This window comes from Trachurus japonicus, chromosome 18 (assembly GCF_045865225.1).
Source record: "Trachurus japonicus isolate A0001 chromosome 18, Traja_1.0".
NCBI lineage: Eukaryota > Metazoa > Chordata > Actinopteri > Carangiformes > Carangidae > Trachurus > Trachurus japonicus.
In genome coordinates this window covers 6,323,332-6,343,970 of record NC_140924.1, presented here as the reverse complement: position 1 = coordinate 6,343,970, position 20,639 = coordinate 6,323,332, and positions in this window count along the sequence as shown.

The following is a 20,639-nucleotide window of genomic DNA, read 5'->3' as shown; positions in this document are numbered from 1 at the left end:
GGGTTTCATTCAACATGAAGGGGTTTATTTCTCCATAACAACCGACCAACTATACATTATCCCGCTTATTACACGGTTTACGAGTGAAATAATTAATTTGAAACATAATGTTGATCAAAATACGACTTTCATTGATTTAAAATTGCATTTAGCGAATCTGCAAGACCGGTCACTTCCGCTGTTTTGCCGAGCCTCCTCCCGTTCGTGCATTTGAAGCCTTTGATAATCAATCAGTGGATCGATGGATTACCATACACGTGTTAAAATGTGTGTATTGTGTGTAGTCGTATCTGTCATAAACAAGAGATTAACTTTACTGTTTACGGGGTGCGTTTGTGTCGCGGAGCCGCGGTGCCAGCTGCACCGAGACGAGAGGAGAGCTGTGACACCGGGTCAGAGGCTCTGATCAGCAGGTCTGGTTTCCAGCAGCGATGTGAAGGAGCCTCCACTCTCCCTGTAACAAGTTACAAGTCATTTATCTAATATCACTATTAGTCCGACGCTTTTTAATGACGGTAAAAATGAAACACAAGGTAAATATCCTGCATAGTTTCTCTTTTCTGTGCTGCGCTGATCAGAGCGGCGTCCCTAGCAACGGTCTGTTATACTTGACGACGGTCCGTTATACAGAAATAACAGACCGCAGAACGCAGCGCTGGACCAATCAGAGAGCAGCATTCAATAGAGCCGTGTAATAATTAGGGCCACGGGCAATCGCACCGGGCACTACTGTTATTGTGTGGATTTTTTCTTATTATTATTATTATTTTTCCACTTCCGGCCGATTTTCGATGTGCTACTAGTCCTGCAACTCGAAGAGTTGCAGGACATATTATATATCAAAACGTGCGTCCTGATCGGGATCGCTGTGCTATTACTTTTCTCAACAGTTTACGAATTTTTCGCGACGTAGTCGCGAAAAACTGCGCAAAAATTTTGCATGTAAGTCAATGGGACGGGCGAAAAAAAAAGACCGAAAAAGACCAATCATTGGAGTTTAACAAAAGTCTACTGCTCAGGCATACTTTCACCTAGAGACTCCATTTAAACTTTAAACAGTAGACACAAGTCTTGTGTATTGTCGTATTACTCCACGTTTTGATAGGTCATATAGTTTTTGATCAATCCCTGATCAATGACCATGATCATTTTTGGAGAAATTATGAGTTTATAATGGGTGTGTATTGCATGGAATGTTCGTGTCAGAGTGCGTGACATCATCGGTTAGAGTGGGAGAGAGTGAAGAAACATTCTGTATTTTTTCTGGATAAATTGCCACCACGGCCACAATTTACACTCTACAGACATAATTTTTTCAGAATTTGTAAGACAAACTTGTTATCTCTCATGTCATGTGCTCAAAATATCAGAGAGACTTACAGAACTTACAGAATCAGCCTCTGAGTGCGGCCACGTCTGTCCCTGCTCCTCATTGAGTCCAATACAAATATTTTCTGAGAGGAGCAGAACGGCCTGATGTTTTAAAACTGCCAGCGTCGCCAAAATATTTACTGTAGAAACACCAAATCGTACCGAAATTTTCAGTAAGTCCTTAGAGCAACGTTGATCTGTGTTTTGTTCTGATAGGAGTTACCGTTTTGTCATGCTAAGCCTAATTGTGAGGCCGGTTTAGAGGCAGAAAATGGCTGTTTTTCTCCACGTTTCTGTCTGTCTCAGCCTGCGGGGGCCCCTATCGCCGTGGTAACCTCTTTGATCCTCAGGCCAGAGCTCGTTAACTTCATAAACAATCCACCTGGCGCTCGTTTAAATGTTTATAAACACAGACACAGCTAAATCAGACTGACACAGGATGCAGCTACTAACTAACTATGTGACAAGTCAGTCACACACACACACACAGACTCTAGAGCCAGCTTCATGTGATTACAGTCACACACACACACACACACACACACACACACACACACACACACAGGTAACCTAATGTGGTTACAGCTCAGTACTCAGTGCTTATAGAAAGATGATCATGTGTCTGTCTGATCAGCTCTGTCTTGACCTTAAGATCGTGGGTTTGATTCCCATGTTGACAGAGATAGCACAACCCGCAGTAGCTCCCGTGGCCCATTCAAAATTTCCCGAGAGGAAATTTTCTAGTTAAGCAATATTACCCGAGAGGGTGTGCTTTAACGTCATTTGAGCACGACGGTGATGCGGTCAGCGCCGAGGTCCGCAAGCATCACCGAAGTGCTCAAATTACGTTTAAGCACACCCTCGAGGGTAATATTGCGATTATACAACAATTACCAACAAAATAGAGCGTATAATTAAATAAATATTCATGTTGATGGACGTTTTGCTCTAAAAATTTAAAGTTTTTTGCGAGTGTGCTTCCCGTTTCCATGGAAATAAATGGGGTCTGACTAATAACTGAAACACAATCAGTCACGTCAGTAGACTCCTATGTGTAATGGAACCTAGTTCACCTCTACAGCAAATAGTCCGAACCTTAGTAACGACCTAGCAACAGAAATGATTTTCTAGTCCCAGTTGAGTGAACTCTGAGCTGACGTTCATGTTTTAACGCGGTCTCGGACTTTCCCGAACTAAATCAACACTGCACAAACTCGCCCAAGTTATAACAAAGATGCCGTTTTTTTCCTTTCACATATGTAGCTTCTACAACCGCAAACTCGCATGTAAATGAAGTTATAGCGCCGTGTCGCCGACACAGCTGATAGAGAAAGACAAACGATTACTCCAGATTATTTAAAAGCCCAAAAGGCGCAAGCAAGAGAGAGGGAGAGAGAGAGAGAAACATACAGGTCATCACCTCCGTTTTATTTCAATGAAAATATTCAGCTCCAGGCCATATTTTAAAAAACATATTCACCGCGATCACAACTCGTGTCTCTCCGACTTTGTAACGTTACACACATGGGAGGGAGACAATCCTCTCGGCTGTAACGGGGAAGTTTACAATATATTAACAAAAAATAAAATAACATAATTGTTCTATAAATGTGACTTTGGCAGCTGTCAGGAACAACCTACAGGAGGTCAATGTAGTTTGTGATTTATTTTCACGAGTAATAAATGACGTTTTTCAAAATAAAAGGGGGAAAAGTCCATGTTGCCATGGAGATGTGTAAACAACATGACATGGCGAAGTAATATTTTCCAAGAGTACCCGTATGCAGGGACATGGGCGCCGCCATTAGCCCAGATCCATACCGGAAGTCACGACCGGAAGTTGCTCTTCTTCATGTGTATCATTTCTATGTAGATAAAAAAAATAACTCAGTAACTCAATGGTCCATAATAAAATATTGTTTTCCAGCGGATATCTTAGTTACAACATGATTGAGCTATAAAATATTTTTTTGCATGGATCGTTTATTAAGTTATTGAGTTATTTAAAAAACGCTGCTAACGGCTAACGGCTAGCGCCGAACGGCTAACGGCTAACGGCTAACGGCTAGCGCCGAACGGCTAGCGGCTAGCGCCGCTCCTGCTGACAGCAGACCAGGAGAGAGAGAGAGAGAGAGAGAGAGAGAGAGAGAGAAAATAAATGAAATGTCGTTGGTGGGTGCTTTGGTTAGGGTTAGGCAATGAAGAAAGGAGTTGGTTAAGTTTAGTAAAAAGAGCAGGTAGAGGCTAGACAGGCCAGAGAGAGAGGGGGGTTCTTAGAATAACATAGAAATAATATACACGAAGAAGAGCAACTTCCGGTCGTGACTTCCGGTATGGATCAGCTGGGCTAATGGCGGCGCCCATGTCCCTGCACACAGGTCCATCTCATATTTTCAGTGATAAGTCAGCCGTGCGGTAATGCTGATTTGAGCACGTTCTAAATGTCTTATTGACCAATCAGATTGCTTGGTCGGAACTACTTGTTGTATAATAATGCTTATTACACGGCTCTATTGAATGCTGCTCTCTGATTGGTCCAGCGCTGCGTTCTGCGGTCTGTTATTTCTGTATAACGGACCGTCGTCAAGTATAACAGACCGTTGCTAGGGACGCCGCTCTGATCAGCGCAGCACAGAAAAGAGAAACTATGCAGGATATTTACCTTGTGTTTCATTTTTACCGTCATTAAAAAGCGTCGGACTAATAGTGATATTAGATAAATGACTTGTAACTTGTTACAGGGAGAGTGGAGGCTCCTTCACATCGCTGCTGGAAACCAGACCTGCTGATCAGAGCCTCTGACCCGGTGTCACAGCTCTCCTCTCGTCTCGGTGCAGCTGGCACCGCGGCTCCGCGACACAAACGCACCCCGTAAACAGTAAAGTTAATCTCTTGTTTATGACAGATACGACTACACACAATACACACATCGTAACACGTGTATGGTAATCCATCGATCCACTGATTGATTATCAAAGGCTTCAAATGCACGAACGGGAGGAGGCTCGGCAAAACAGCGGAAGTGACCGGTCTTGCAGATTCGCTATTATGCAATTTTAAATCGATGAAAGTCGTATTTTGATCAACATTATGTTTCAAATTAATTATTTCACTCGTAAACCGTGTAATAAGCGGGATAATGTATAGTTGGTCGGTTGTTATGGAGAAATAAACCCCTTCATGTTGAATGAAACCCGAGTTCCATACAACCTGTCGGGGTTTATTTCTCCATAACAACCTCCGAACTATACATTATCCCTTACTTAATGTAGTCTATGTCTATGTCTATGTCTATGTCTATGTCTATGTTATGTGCTTACATAATGCTGTCATGCTTATCTCACCTCAATAAAGCACACACACACAAAAAAGCCCCACTACTTCCTGATTAGTGAAAGTATGGTCTTATGGTTTTGCATATATTTATTTTCTGGATCTTTATTGTTCATAATTATCCTTATGCATCCGGATTCATTGTATTTTTATTTGATTCATTGTATTTTTATTTCATTTATTTATTTTTGTCAAGCTCTGCTATATGCACTCTCTATACTTCAGTGTTGTTTCGTGTCAGTATGATGTTATGTTTGTATAATGTTCCAAATATGATGATAAAGTTTGTTAAAGGAAAAAAAAAAAAAAAGCTCCACTACTTCCTGAATTTAGGGCAGCTCCTTCTGGACACACTGATTAATCCAGGTGTGTTTTACCATTGTGACTACTCAGACACACCTGGATCAATGTAAGACAGGAAATGAAGGAGCTGCCTTAAGTTCAGGAAGTAGTGGAGCTGTGCATAGAGCCCATTATGTGTGTGCTTGTAAATTGATGAAAACGGCCGTGTTTTTGTTTTTAGGTGTCTTGGTCATATCAGATTACACTTATAATTTGTTTATTATAAAATGTAGATTGAAGCATTCATGTAGAAAATGTTTTTTCTTACTCGCCTTTGTGTTAATATTTATCTGTAAAGGATCCTCAATGATGCTATTAACGTGGGTGATCTATAAATGTCCTTAAATGATTGAAAACACCACACTTGCTCATTCACCAACAATGCAGAGTTGTCAGTTCTTGGGTACGTTTGCAAAACCCATATTCCTCCACCAGGAGGCGCTTGTTGACCTCTTCTTCCAGTGCTCTGAACCAACTCGCAACTCACAATAATCCACAGAATTTACCTTCTAAAGTATTTTCTTTTCACAACGTTTTAAAAATGTCACAGATACAAGTTGCTCTTTTTGTTTGGGATCCCCTGAAGATGTCTTTCATTTGTTTTGGTCTTGTCCTTTTCCTACCAGTTTCTGGGTAGATGTCTGTAATTTGATTTCCCTTCCCTCTATTGAGCCAGATTTTCCCCTTTGTTTTGAAAATGTACTGTTTGGCTTCACTGTCTTAGAGTTAGACAGTACTACATCATTAATCTTATTATCCTTTTATCAAAATGGCACATTTATAAATGTAGATACACAAATCAAAATCCTTTTTTTCTTACATTTAGGAACGAAGTCAAGCAGTGTATTAAAACCATTGAAAAATCTAATAACACAAAAGCTATCAAGACCTTAAACCTATGTGCCCTCTACAACATATTTTTATAATGCAATCTGTAAAAAATGCCTTTATGCATGTAACCCCCTGGAGATAATATTTGTTGTCGTGTTGAATTGTATTTTTTTGCACAATTTTTAATAAAGTTCTGAAAAAAAACAACTCACAACTCACGTCAGGGTCCTTTTTCTGCAAGTATACTTGAAATTTTGGTGGCAGTGTGTTGAATTAATCCCTCCTGTCAGGGCCGTTGCTAGGAATTCTGGGCCCCCTTAAAGAATACTAAAGTGGGCCCCTCCCCCAAACTTTTCCTTTTTTTTTCTTAGACTACGTATGTATTATCGTTTTTTATTTAGCCTTCTTTGTTTTGATGCTAATGCAGCATTACACTGCAAAAACTCAAGTATCTTAGCAAGAATATTTGTCTTATTTCTAGTCAAAATGTCATTTCTAGTCAAAACAAATCTCATTCTACTTAAAATAAGACACATCATATTAAAAGTAGCTTGTTTTTAGACACTTTTTACTTCTTTCAAGCAGATTTTCACTTGGAATAAGTAGAAAAAATCTGATGGTGGAGCAAGTTTTTCTTCCTTATTACAAGCACAAAAAACTTACTTTCACTGGCAGATTTTTCTATTTATTGTGAATTTAAGTGAAAGTTATCTAAAATAAGTTAATTTTTAGGTGATGAGTCTTATTTTAAGTGGAAAGAGTTTAGTTTTGACTATAAATGAGACATTTGGACAAGAAATAAGACAAATATTCTTGGAAGGATGTTGAGTTTTTACAGTGTACTATGAGTATTAGTCAGGGTCTTACGCAGAATAAATCAGTCATACAAAGATTAGACTACTGGGGTTTTTTATGGGCCCCACTGGGCGCTGGGCCCCTAGAATTATCATCACCTTTCTCCCCTATACAACAGCCCTGCTCCTGTGTGTAACAAGCACTCATGTAGTCTGTGTAAACTTTTGACAGCTTGTGTGTCTGAGGGTAAAAACTGATTGGGACCCAGAAGTTAGATGTTTGTACTGTTGGGTTTGAGTTTTTAAAATTGTGTGTGAAGATTTGAGAAAATGGTGAGTTGTTCCAGGAATTGTATGAAAGCAATTGAGAAAAACTGTAACGTGGGTGATCTAGAAATGTCCTTAAATTATTGAAAACACCACACTTGCTCATTCACCAACAATACAGAGTTGTCAGTTCTTGGGCACTTTTGCAAAACCCATATTCCTCCATCAGGAGGCGCTGCCATTGGACCAATGCTGTCGTTAATCTCTTTTTCCAGTGTTGTGCTCATGGCTGTGTTCCAAACCGCATACCAAAGGCAATTATTGGGCCTGTCCCAATATGCACACTAGATCACACTTAGCCTACACACTTGGGCGTTTGACGTGTGCGTTCATGTTCTTAGTGTCAGTGTTCAGTGTGTCCCGTTACTCCAACGACTGAAAGTGCAGCCGCTTCATTTGCACTTTACCCACACTTAACGTAAGACCGCATCAGAGCAGTATTTGGCCAAGTATAAATCCCACAATGCACCACGGTGAAGTAAAAATGCGATTGAATTAATTGCAATGAAATGAAATTAACTTTCTATCTCATAATTATGACTTTTTAATGTCATATTTTATATTCATCATGCTCTGTTCATGTTTTTATTTTTTCGTTTTTCTTGTTTGTTTTATTTACTTACGGAGTTGGGCTTACATGTTTATGATGTGAATCTTGCGCATAGAGACACTTTAGGACTAGATGAGACTGATCCAGCAGCACCGTTTATTAAAACTGTTGCTGTGATATTGCTGTGATATTGCATTATCAAAATCACATGACATCTCAAATGTCCAATCATAGGTTTAGGAGGGACAGCCTTCAAACCGGAGGCACCCTGTGTGAAGACCAAAATGCTAGTTACTTAGGGTTTGGACAAAAATAATGCTAAGGCCATAATTTATTTAAAAAAACAAAATTATTGCAATTTTTTGTCAAAATGTGTTTATAATATGTTGATGCATTAAAATATATCTTAATATGGTGTAACCATTCTCAATATTTAGAACTTTGATCAACATTTCTACTGTCCCACTTTAGGAAACATGCCTTCCTAAAGCGGGACAAGTGGTTTTTCCTAATGTGGGACAGTGCTTTTCCAGGTAAAACTAATAGGTTGAACAATAAAAATGGTTGTTTACATGGTTTTATTGTTATAATGCATTGTTTTGAATATTTTACAACAAAAGAAAATGATATTTATTAACTGGAAGTGGTCATAATACTGTTAAAGGGGTAAATGGCTCTGATTTTTTTTCTTTCTTGTTTCTAAATCTTGTCTTTTTTGATAATGTTCATGAAAAATGTTGTGTTTAGAAGTAATCAAAGGATAGCACATTACTGATTAATTAAATGGAATGTATTTCAGATCACAGTGGCAAAAAAGAGTAAGGCAATGAGACAAAATCAGGGAAAGAAAACATGGGAAAAGAAAGGAAAAGAATCAAGCAAGTGAACTCAACCAGTGGAAAAAAGACAGGATGAGGGGAGACATTACTGAATATAGGGAGATCACTGAGGATGGTGGTGTCCCACAATTGAGGTTGTTGACCAGGGCTGGGAATGACCCTAGCGAAGGGTAAAAGGTCACGTCCACCACACAATTGGTAGAAAACCATTAATACTATAGAAGATGAAGCAGAACTAGGACAATAAGTGATATTATTGAACACTGGTTTGCAATCTAGCATTTATCATGTATATTAAGATGACTTTTAAACAAACTTTTTAGTGTCCCACATTAGGAGCATGACTGTCCCACATTAGGGAACGGAGATTGCCGCAAAAAACTTTGCAATCAGAGTTGAAATATGTATGGTATTTCTTTTAGGAGTGTGATATCAGAATTTTCTCTTTGGATTCCATTAGATCACAACCTAAGGATTTCAGAATGGTACAGGATGTAGATTGAAAGTGTTTGCTTCATATCGCAATATACACCAGAAGTCTAAATTGCAAAAAATGTCCCACATTAGGCGAATTCACCCTAGTAGTTGTGCTAGTATGCTGTGCGCAGCGGCACAGGCTGCACTTGTCAAGTGTGTCCCGATTGCTTTTAATTATCCCCCCACACGCTTGGCCACTTAATCCATGCTTGCACACTGTATGCAAACGTTTGCGCTGGCAAAACGTCACCAAAGTGTGTGGTAACCAAGCGCACTGAGCCAAGTGTGGAGAAATGGGACAGCCCCATTATCTTTGAGCATATTTGAACATGTCTAACCAACTCACAACAGCTGCAATGCTGCGTTCAGGGCAACTCGGAAACACGAGCTCCGAGTTGTGAAAATTCTTCTACTTTTTGTTTTGTTTTGTTTTTTGCAGTTCTTTATTTTACCTGCCCCTAAAATTTGAGACCGTGCAAAAAACATGCAACCAGTCAATTTGCTGTTATTTTTCTCGACACTGGTGAAACGTCAGAAGGGACTCAAATGATCTGGAATCTGTCAGGCCAATGTGTGTGTGAGGATCATGAATGAAAAGGAAATGTGAATTTTTGCTTTATTCAAATCGATTTGGTGTTCTCATCTAACGTATCCAGTCTCCCTTGAATTGCTTTAAAGCAGAAGATAAGTATATTTCAACACAAACATTCCCCTTACTTCCGCTTCAACACAAACATTCCCCTTACTTCCGCCTCAACACAGACATTCCCCTTACTTCCGCTTTAACACTTTAACACAAACATTCCCCTTACTTCCGCTTCAACACAAACATTCCCCTTACTTCCGCTTCAACACAGACATTCCCCTTACTTCCGCTTCAACACAGACATTCCTCTTACTTCCGCTTCAACACAAACATTCCCCTTACTTCCGCTTTAACACTTTAACACAAACATTCCCCTTACTTCCGCTTCAACACAGACATTCCCCTTACTTCCGCTTTAACACAAACATTCCCCTTACTTCCGCTTCAACACAAACATTCCCCTTACTTCCGCTGTAACACAAACATTCCCCTTACTTCCGCCTCAACACAGACATTCCCCTTACTTCCGCTTTAACACTTTAACACAAACATTCCCCTTACTTCCGCTTCAACACAAACATTCCCCTTACTTCCGCTGTAACACAAACATTCCCCTTACTTCCGCTTCAACACAGACATTCCCCTTACTTCCGCTTTAACACAGACATTCCCCTTACTTCCGCTTTAACACAGACATTCCCCTTACTTCCGCTTTAACAGTGCCTGTGTGGAGAGAGTCTGCACTTTTATAAATATTTGGGCACTGTCATCTCCAACGGCCTCTGGTCCTGAAGTCAGTGAGTCAGCCTGAGGTTTTATGGGGGCAGATTGGAACTGGGCCATAGCAGCGTTTCCTGTGAGCAGCAGCAGCAGGAAGAGGAGGAATTCTCTACAGTTACAAAGAACCTAGTTAGGCTCGATGACTCACCAAAACTTCCAAAACTACTTTACTTTATCCAGAATTAAGGGATTTTATGTCCCAAACTGATCAGGAGAAGCTGATTGATGCTTCCATCTTCAATAGACTCGACTACTGAAAACAATCGTATTGTTTCCAGCTTTTATCTCGGTATGATTTTGGAAAACAGAAATGATTAACTCTGTCTAGCCAAATTTTTCATCCACAAGAATAGAGTTCTGAAATCATCCCCCAAATGTATTGTTTTCATTAACAAATTTAAAATATTCATGAAATCTCTTAAATGTCAAACAGGAATAAAAATTATGACAACTTTCATGGGCTGAAATAAAATCGATTTGAATCCCCTTTATATAGCCTACCCCTTTTGTGGGCCTAGGGTGTTTCATTTTTTACACACCACCACGAGTTGGAGATGACTTTTTTTGTGGTTAGATTGCCACCACAAGGGATGATGACTCATGAGTTCATCACAAAAAAAAAACCCTTAGCTGACTCACCTCTCTCTCTCTCTCACTCACACACACACACACACACACACACACACACACACACACACACACACACACACACACACACACACACACACACACACACACACACACACACACACACACACACACACAGACACACACACACACACACACACACACACACACACACACACACACACACACACACAGAAGGTTTTTCACCATACATCATTTCTATGAGGTGTCCAGAACAACATACTAAAAGTCCTAAGAAATCCTAGTTGGGGAAATATGTTTAATTCACATCATGATTTACTGTATATAAAGTCTATGGTGCCAATAAGGCCAGACAGCCATACACCCCAATGGGGCTATTTTTTTTCCTTTACTGCTATCACAATGAAACTTTACATGATGAAAGTATCTATGAAATGTAACATTTTTTGTATTACAAGTTTCTTTGAAAATAAAGTTGAATATGCAAATGAGCCTCACACTGATCAAATATGCCCAAAATACACCCGAATAGGCTTATTTTTTTCCTTTACTCCTACCACAATGAAACTTTACACAATGAAAGTAGACATTAAAAGTAAAATTTTCGTATTACAAGTTTCTTGGAAAATGAATTTGAATATGCAAATGAGCAATACACTAATGGAATATGCCCAAAATACACCCGAATAGGCTTGTTTTCTTCCTTTGAGAATTAAACATATTTCCCCAACTAGGATTTCTTAGGACTTTTAGTATGTTGTTCTGGACACCTCATAGAAATGATGTGTGGTGAAAAACATTCTGTGACAATTAGTCGGTCGTAAAACGCTATTTAGCCTGGACTATAAAGCCACAGAGTGTGAGAGTCTGTGAGGGTCCAGATGCTGTAAACATGAATAGAAAGACTCACTCTCACAACGTTACCATCCTTGACAACAAAATGTTAATAATTATTAGATAATTTACCATTTACTTTCAACACGCACAAGGTGTAGCCTACTACTATGAGGGGGACGGACTCAAAACACAGTAAACTTCTCAGTTTCTTAAACTTTTAGTTCTTTCTTTTCTTTTCTTTTGCTCCTGTAGGCCTACATGTTCATAGACACAGTAGAGCCATAGAGAGCAGAGCAAGTCATTCGACACTTGTGAGTCAGTCCGTGAGCGTGGGGGAGGGGTTGGAGTTGGGCAAACCGTCACAGTAGCCTCGCATCACCAGCCTCTTCAGACCATACAAGCGAACCAAATTATGGGAAGAAATTTGTAACCTGATTTGTTTTTCGATTGAACCTCTTTTTTCCCTGTGCTTTGAACATGTAGGCTTACTATTGTTTGGCTTCACTGACAATCCATCTTCTAAAGAAAAACTATACTAGGCCTATATCATCAATCGTATTATACAGTTAGTCAAATGGCACATTCATAAATGTCATTACACTAATCAAAAACCACTTTTTCTTATTTTTGAAAATGAAGCCAAACAATATATTAACTCCATCAACATGAAAGCTATAAAAACCTTGAATTTATGTAGGCTACACTTTACAGTGTTTTTGTATGAAAGCTTGTCTGCATTGTACGGAAGCCCTAAAGGGCCAAGTCCGTATAAATTTTTTTAATATCGTTTTCTCGTGATAACGACTAATTATTTCGTTATCTCGAGATAACAAAGTCTGTTTTCTCGTGATAACGAATTAATTTATTTCGTTATCTCGAGATAACAAAGACCGTTTTCTCGTGATAATGAAATAATCATAGAATGTGTGGTTGACATGGTTGCCTAGCAACATGTTTCCCCGGTGCAATCGCTTCTGCTTACGGGGAAGTAGCAGCTGGTTAGCCGCTGTATGTTCGTAGCAGGGGGCTACTACGTATTAACTGACTCGCCGCTCTGTGTGTGTGTCGCGGTGATAATTTAACCGTGAAAAGTAGGCTACAACACACACAACATAACGTTACAGCCGCAGTGTTGTGAGTGAATCATGTCGGGTCTCGGGACAACCAGGCTTCATGAACCCTCTTCACAGACCCCGGTGCCCCGGCCGCCACTAGAGCAGCGGCGGCGGCGGCCAAGCACCGGGGTCTGTCGTGACGTTATGTTGTGTGTGTTGTAGCCTACTTTTCACAGTTAAATTATCACCGCGACACACACACAGAGCGGCGAGTCAGTTAATACGTAGTAGCCCCCTGCTACGAACATACAGCTGCTAACCAGCTGCTACTTCCCCGTAAGCAGAAGCGATTGCACCGGGGAAACATGTTGCTGGGCAACCATGTCAACCACACATTCTATGATTATTTCATTATCACGAGAAAACGGTCTTTGTTATCTCGAGATAACGAAATAATAAGTCGTTATCACGAGAAAACGATAATAAAAAAATGTATACGGACTTGGCCCTTTAGGGCTTCCGTAGCATTGTATTGTCTGTTTTGAAACCCCCTGGCGATGGGCTCTATGCACAGCTCCACCACTTCCTGAATTTAAGGCAGGTCTTTCATTTCCTGTTTTACATTATTGGACAAACTAATTATAATCCAAGTGTGTCTGACCATTGTGACTACTCAGACTCGATTAACCGGTTTGTCCAATAATGTAAAACAGGAAATGAAAGACCTGCCTTACATGCAGGAAGTGGTGGAGCTGTGTGTGCATAGAGCATAGACTGTTGATTTGTATTGCACCATGTTGACTTAATAAAGTTTGTTAAAAAAAAAAAAACGAGCCTACTGCAGACTGCAATCTGCATTCTGGTTTCGGATACCAAAATAACCAAAATAAATAAGAGCAAAATGTTAACTTTAATGGCTCGGGGACTTTCTTGTAAATTATATTCCTTAAATTAAAGAGTTTCACCGCATTTTATTAGCTCGGTGCTTTTATTTTGAAAGCCTGTGTGCTCCGAAACGAGAGGAGTGTAGACTGCAACCCCAGAAGCAACGTTGGCTGCGGTCCAAAGGCTGCGGTTAGGCCATTTTGAGTCAACACAGGAACGTTGTTTGCGCAATGTCTTTTAGAAACTGTGTGCTTAGTTTTGAGAAAAGGGAACTGAGCTCGGCTCTAGATCTGAATATGCTAATTGGAAAGAAGGTGAATGGTACAGCACAGAAAAGATGCGACGAGAACAGAAAGAAAGGCAACATTTTACTCTACAATCGTCGGTAAGAAAAAAGAAAAGGAAAAAAAAAGGGCCAAGAGCTGATGGTAATCAAGGCGTTGCTGTCTGGTGAGTTGTTAAACAGTGGCTGGAAAATATGAAGATGGATTATTGTGTGACTATTCGTGTCATAGACAAAAAAAAACAGTTTAAGGAGCAGAGGGAAGAAGAAAAATGTGATTGTGTTGGGAGTGCGTCGGCTGAAGCCTTTCATCTAGATCTGGATTAGTCCGCCATTATGAAGAACACAACGACTCACTCTCCTACGTGACACTGCAGCAACGCACAATGAGGTAAATATGTTAAAAATGTTATTTATGTTTAATGTTATTCGTGTTTGTGTCGATTGAGCGTTTGAAATGATGTGATAGTGTTGGTAATAACGGCGTTATATTTTTCAGTAACGAGTAATCTAATTAATTACTTTTCCCATCGTTACACCGTTGCCGTTACTGAGAATGTGAAGTGGCGCGTTACTACAACTCATACGAACTTTAAATATTTTACATGTGAAATTAATTTTCACTTTATTGTGTTGTGAATAACTGCAGCCTCACACACTGCTGCTGGCTTCAGTAACACAACAGACCAATTTGAGAATTGATGGCCACAAAAACTACAACTAAATGTTTTTTTTCCTGTATGGATTCTGATGTGTTCTCTAAGCCTTAGCCTACTCTTCGACTAAATTTTTTACCACAGGTAGCGGAGTCAAATGGTTTTTCTCCTGTATGTTTTCTTGTGTATAACTTAAAGCAGAAGTAAGTGATATATTTGTGTTAATATAAGTCTTAAATAGTTATATCTTCCGACAGCAATCACTTACATAGAGTGTTTGGACTGAAACACGGGTCTGTCAGTCACTCTGCTCTGCTCTGAGCCCAGGAGAAAACATTTTATCGTATCCTACAGTTTTTATCCAATGAGGAGAGAGAACGGCATGCAGGGCTGTGTGTGCAGCCAAGGAACGCCGTGAATGTGGTGACGTAGGGACGAGGACTGTTATGGTGCGTTCAAGGAAACTCGTATTTTTCTGACCGTGAACTCGTACCAGTTCGATCTGGTACGAGTTCACCGGTCAGAAGTTACGAGTGGCCGATATAGTGACTTTCACAGGTAAAACAGGTCGGAAAAACACGAGTGGGTTGCCTGGAACGCTACAAAGTCGTAAGTTGTGACTTGAAGCTGTAATTTACGATTTCAAAAGCCTGCCTGGAACGCAGCATTAGCGAAAACGACCGGATCGCTTACTTCTGCTTTAAGACATTCCTTTCGAAGGAATCTTTTCCCACAGATACATGTGGTTTTTCTCCTGTACGGGATTTCATGCGTCTCATGAGATTCGCTACTGTTGCATATGTACTCCCACACTACAATCAAATGGTTTAACTTCTGTGTGGACTTTCATGTGCTTCTCAAGATCATCATGTTGGGAAAATATTTCCCCACAGTCCTTACAACCGAATACTTTTCCTTCTCTATGGCATTTCAAGTGCAACACAAAATTCATTGGCTCCATAAAGGTTTTTCCACAAACACTGCAACCAAATGGTTTTGCTTTTGAATGGACACTTGTGTGCATTAAAGCAGAAGTAAGTGATATATTTGTGTTAATATAAGTCTTAAATAGTTCTATCTTCCGACAGCAATCACTTACATAGAGTGTTTGGTCTGAAACACGGGTCTGTCAGTCACTCTGCTCTGCTCTGAGCCGAGGAGAAAACATTTATCGTATCCTACAGTTTTTATCCAATGAGGAGAGAGAACGGCATGCAGGGCTGTGTGTGCAGCCAAGGAACGCCGTGAATGTGGTGACGTAGGGACGAGGACTGTTATGGTGCGTTCAAGGAAACTCGTATTTTTCCGACCTGTGAAGTGGTACCAGTTCGATCTGGTACGAGTTCACGGGTCAGAAGTTATGAGTGGCCGTTATAGTGACTTTCACCGGTAAAACAGGTCGGAAAAACACGAGTGGGTTGCCTGGAACGCTACAAAGTCGTAAGTTGTGACTTGAAGCTGTAATTTACGATTTCAAAAGCCTGCCTGGAACGCAGCATTAGCGAAAATGACCGGACCACTTACTTCTGCTTTAAACAATGTATCTGCTGGGCAAATCTTTGTCCACAAATAGCACAACTAAATGTTTTCTCCTCTGTATGGACTCTCATATGGATGCTAAGACTCTTTGTATAGCTAATTTTTTTACCACATGTAGCACATTCAAATGGTTTTATCGATCGATAAAAAAAAATTACCGCTGGAGTGAATTTACTTTCCGTCACTGAAACAGGTTCTTGAATGTAACTCGGTCAAGACGTATCCTCAAGATTTTTTTTGCAGTTCTGTTAGGCCAAGCTGCTGTAGCTGCTGACATCATGCAGCATGATGATGATGATGGTAAAATTTACAGATAAAAACACGCGTTTTTTCATCAGCATCAGTAGAAATGACGGATAGAGGGGGAAAGGCTTTATGCACAGCTCCACTGCTCCTGAATCCAGGTGTGTCTGACCATGACTACTGAGGTCAGAGTCACAGACACACCTGGATTAATAAGTTTGTCCAATAATGTAAGACAGGAAATAAAGGAGCTGGTTTAAGTTCAGGATAGTGGAGCTGTGCATAAAGCCTATTCAGCCAACCTTTATTTAGTGGGAGCACTGGGGGAAAAAATCGTTTTAAAGTAACGAAAAAGTTACTTTCTCAGTAATGCATTACTTTTTGAATGAAGTAACTAGCCTAATTTCGCATTTCGGGGCTTCAATACAAGACGGACATTACATACGAGCAGCATGGAGGTATCTGGATGTTTTTTGGTGTGTCTTTTTGTTACGAAGACAGTTGGTATCCATTTGCAACCGTTATATGGACATGCACTGCTACGCCGAGACCCCCTGTAACTCAGAGAAGCCACGGAGGACTGAAACTTCTCCCAGCCCTTAGTCCACATGAGGGGGGGGGATTCTTCACCAGGTATTTCAGGAGGCTGATATAACATGTATTAATAATTATATTTATTTAATTTGACTCAAATCTGGTTGATGGATAGGCTAGCAGTGACAGAGAAGAAGGCAATCTGAAAATAGCAGGCGAAACTGAACTACACCTCATGGGGAAGTGGAAGTCCTGCTGCAAGATGCTCATCACATGTAGTTCCAGTGTTGGGCAAGCACAGAATCAGTTGAGTTTGCTTCTGTTGCAGTTTGTTCAAGGTTGACCCCCCATATTTGGAGCGGTGCGGCCGTTGGCCGGCCGAGAGCCCGCCCACTGGCCTCGTAGCAGCGGTCTCCGGACCTGTCACTCAACGGTTCTGCGCCCTAATTGGCCAGAACTTTAAACCTAATAACAGTAAAACGGGAGTTTAAAAAAAATTCACCCCCCTCAGAGTGTGTGCGGGGGTAGAAACTATCGGTTGAGACCAAAAAAATAAAATGTACCAGGCTGTAAATATGTTTTTTTAAGCTGTAAAATCGGCTATTTTAACATGGGGCTCAATTGGAGTTGCTCCCTTCTGGAGCCAGCCCCCAGAGGAAGCCGGGGGGATTGCAGCTTTTTGAACGCGGAAGTGAGCTTCACTTCTCAGACCCACAACTGCCCCCTTGTGTATTACATTATCTTATAAAAGACCCATGGTGTGTGTATCTGTGTTAGCCTTAGCTCCCCGTTAGCCACAAGCTGAACTTCATCAGTAAACATTTCATGTTTCCATGGTTTCCTCCGACTTTCCGAACTCAAACCAATCACGATTCATGACATGCATGACGTCATACGCGTTCTTATCTCGTACTGCCGTAAGGCAGTTTCTCGCGATACTTCTATCCATTGACGAGATTTGTAACACCGAGACGGACGACTGATCTTGCAAGTGCGGTTTTCAGCCAGTGGGGGGGGGTGAGCGCATTGGCCTAGACCCCATTCACTTCATAACAGGTCACTCAACCATCACAGTGACTCTGAGCCACAATAATTACAGCCCAAATCCTGCATAGTTCTGCTTTAACAGTTCATTTTGGGAACCTGTGCATATTCTCATTTGTCCAGGTCATAGTAGTCATAGTAGCCTATCTGGTCAGATGCTACATGGACTGATGAAGCCTCTTGGATGAGAGGTGAAACGTCTTAAACCAGTGGTTCTCAACTGGTGGGTCGCGGACAGCTGGTCAGAAAAGTAAATAATATTTAATGCACATCTGATGTTGGACATGTCTTTTATTTTGAAAAATAACTTATTTTGAAAGGCACACGAGACACGTGAACACATGCAGTTGTAATGGTCCTCCTCAGTTTCTGATTATTTGCTCCATTTGCTCTGAATGCAAAGATATTACTTTCTTATTAATGTGGCCTGAATGCAGTGAATCTTGTTTTGTTTTGTGGGTCTTTATTTTGTGCAATTTGATATTTATTCACTTTTGTGAACATGCTCTGAATGCAGAGATGCATTAGAAGTCAGATATATCGTTTTGTTGGTCTCCATTTTGTGCAGTTTGATATTTTTTTATTCACTTCCATACATGCAGTTGTCATGGTAACTCCTCAGTTTCATTCATGTGCTCTGAAATGCACTTTGCTCAATAAAGAGCAAAATGAGTTTTTAAAGGCTTAAAAAAAAATCTTGGTTTGAATTCTATAAAAGTGGGTCTTAATGACCATGGGAAAATGTGGAGCCCAGAGTGAGACTAGTGGAGAACCCCTGGTGTAGACAAATAACCAAGTCCAGTTGCCTTCGATTTAAATTCCTTTGAGTTAATTTGGGAGTACTGACATCTGCTGGTCATTTAATATACAGCAGTGTACAGCATGTGGGCTACAGGAGGATGAGATGTGTGTAATAGTTTGGAACACTGTATTTTGAGTCATTAAAAAAGGACTGTTCTCAACGCCATCGGTAGCGTTGTTTTATAGAAACCCTATTTACTGGCAGTTGGGGAAAGAAATAACAAACAGCATTCGGGGTCGAGGGAAATGAAGTTGCTGACAGAGTCGTTGTCTAAAGAAAATATAGATCTGAGTGTCTTGATGGGTAAGAGTGAATGTGTGAGTATATCTATGAGTTGCAGTGGCAGAATGAGTGGAATCAGGAGCAGAGGGGAAGGCAGTGTTATAGTTTGCAACCCTCAGTAAAGTGTAGCTAAAAGAAATTGAGAAGTGTGTTTGGATGGAGGGATGAAGTAGTTTCAACCAGGCTGAGGCTGCGGGGGCATTGCTGTCTGGTGAGTTGTTTTAAAAGTAGGTAAACATGAGAATGGGTTGTGTGAATGTGGAGACTCTGAGACGGTGGCTCATGTGGTTCTTTCTTGTAACCTCTATTCCAGTCAGAGACGACAGCTGTTTGTGGATCTGTGTGATCTGGGTCTGACTGTGATTTCTTTCTGAGGTGTTTTTACATTAGGGGGAAAATCAGAGTCCTTTGGGAGGGCAGTGCTGCTGGGCTGTATGAGAGGATTTAGATAACTAGTTCTGTTGGTTATGACCTGTGGAGGGCAGCATTGCGTTGGACAGCGTGCAGCCTGCCGGAATAGAAAATCAATACCACCAAGCTTCTTGAAAATTTCTCTGGGGATATGATACCAGAAGCTCTTATTGTTAAGGAAAGATTTTATCAGTTTTTATTTTCAGTGTTCCATTGATGAAATCAAAATCGATAGCCTGTAGCCCCCCTTCTTTGTATTCTTTGGGCATTTCTGTTCTCTTAATATAGTGCTTTTTTTTCTCCAAATATATATATATATATATATATATATATATATATATATATATATATATAATAAAAATAGTTTGACATTCAGTTATTAGTCTCTACACATTCAAATTTTCTCTTTCAGTTGGGTTTTTACATGAATATATTATTGTATTCCTAAATATTTGACAACTGATCTTATAGGAATGTTGTATGCTTCTGTTACAATCACTTTGATGAATTGGCATCAACTCACATTTGTTCAAATTAAGTTTAAGCCCAGAGGAAAACATATTCATAGCTTGTATTATCTTGGGGGTCTCAGTTAGGTGTTTCATAGTCTGGCCTGACGGAAGTGCGTTGCTGCGATTAGCCTCTGATTGGTCGGAACGAGCCACCCGGCGGAAGTCCCGCCTCCGTGCTGCAGCTTTCACAGTCCGCCCGGTAAAGGGAAACATCAACAAACAACAACAGGAACCGAACCATGGATCCGTGTCATGAACCGAACAGAAGAATACATATCTGTCAGTGGCTGCCAACCGCCGTTAAACCGAACAAAATAATAAATATCCGTCGACGGATGCCGACCGTCGTTACACCGCGGACCGAAATCCAGTTTCCAACCGGCAATATTTTGCAAGCGCGCCGTTGCTACGGCGTTGCTACGGCGCCGACCACAATGATTGTGACTGGTTGAAAGAATTCCAAACGGCCGGAGCGTTTTTTTCTCTGATCGCAGAATCATAGGCGGAGCAGCCAGACTCTCCTTCTTTTCTGGAGGAGGGTCTGGCAGGCGAGACTAGGTGTTTCATAAAGAAGGTTGTATGGTCTGCCAGCTGGCTAATGACAACAGGTAGCCCCATAACATTTAAAGGAGCAATATCTGAATTTTTAATAAAAATAGAGAGCATTTCTGTGGCAATTATAAAGAGGAATGGAGAGATAGGGCAGCCTTGTTTGAC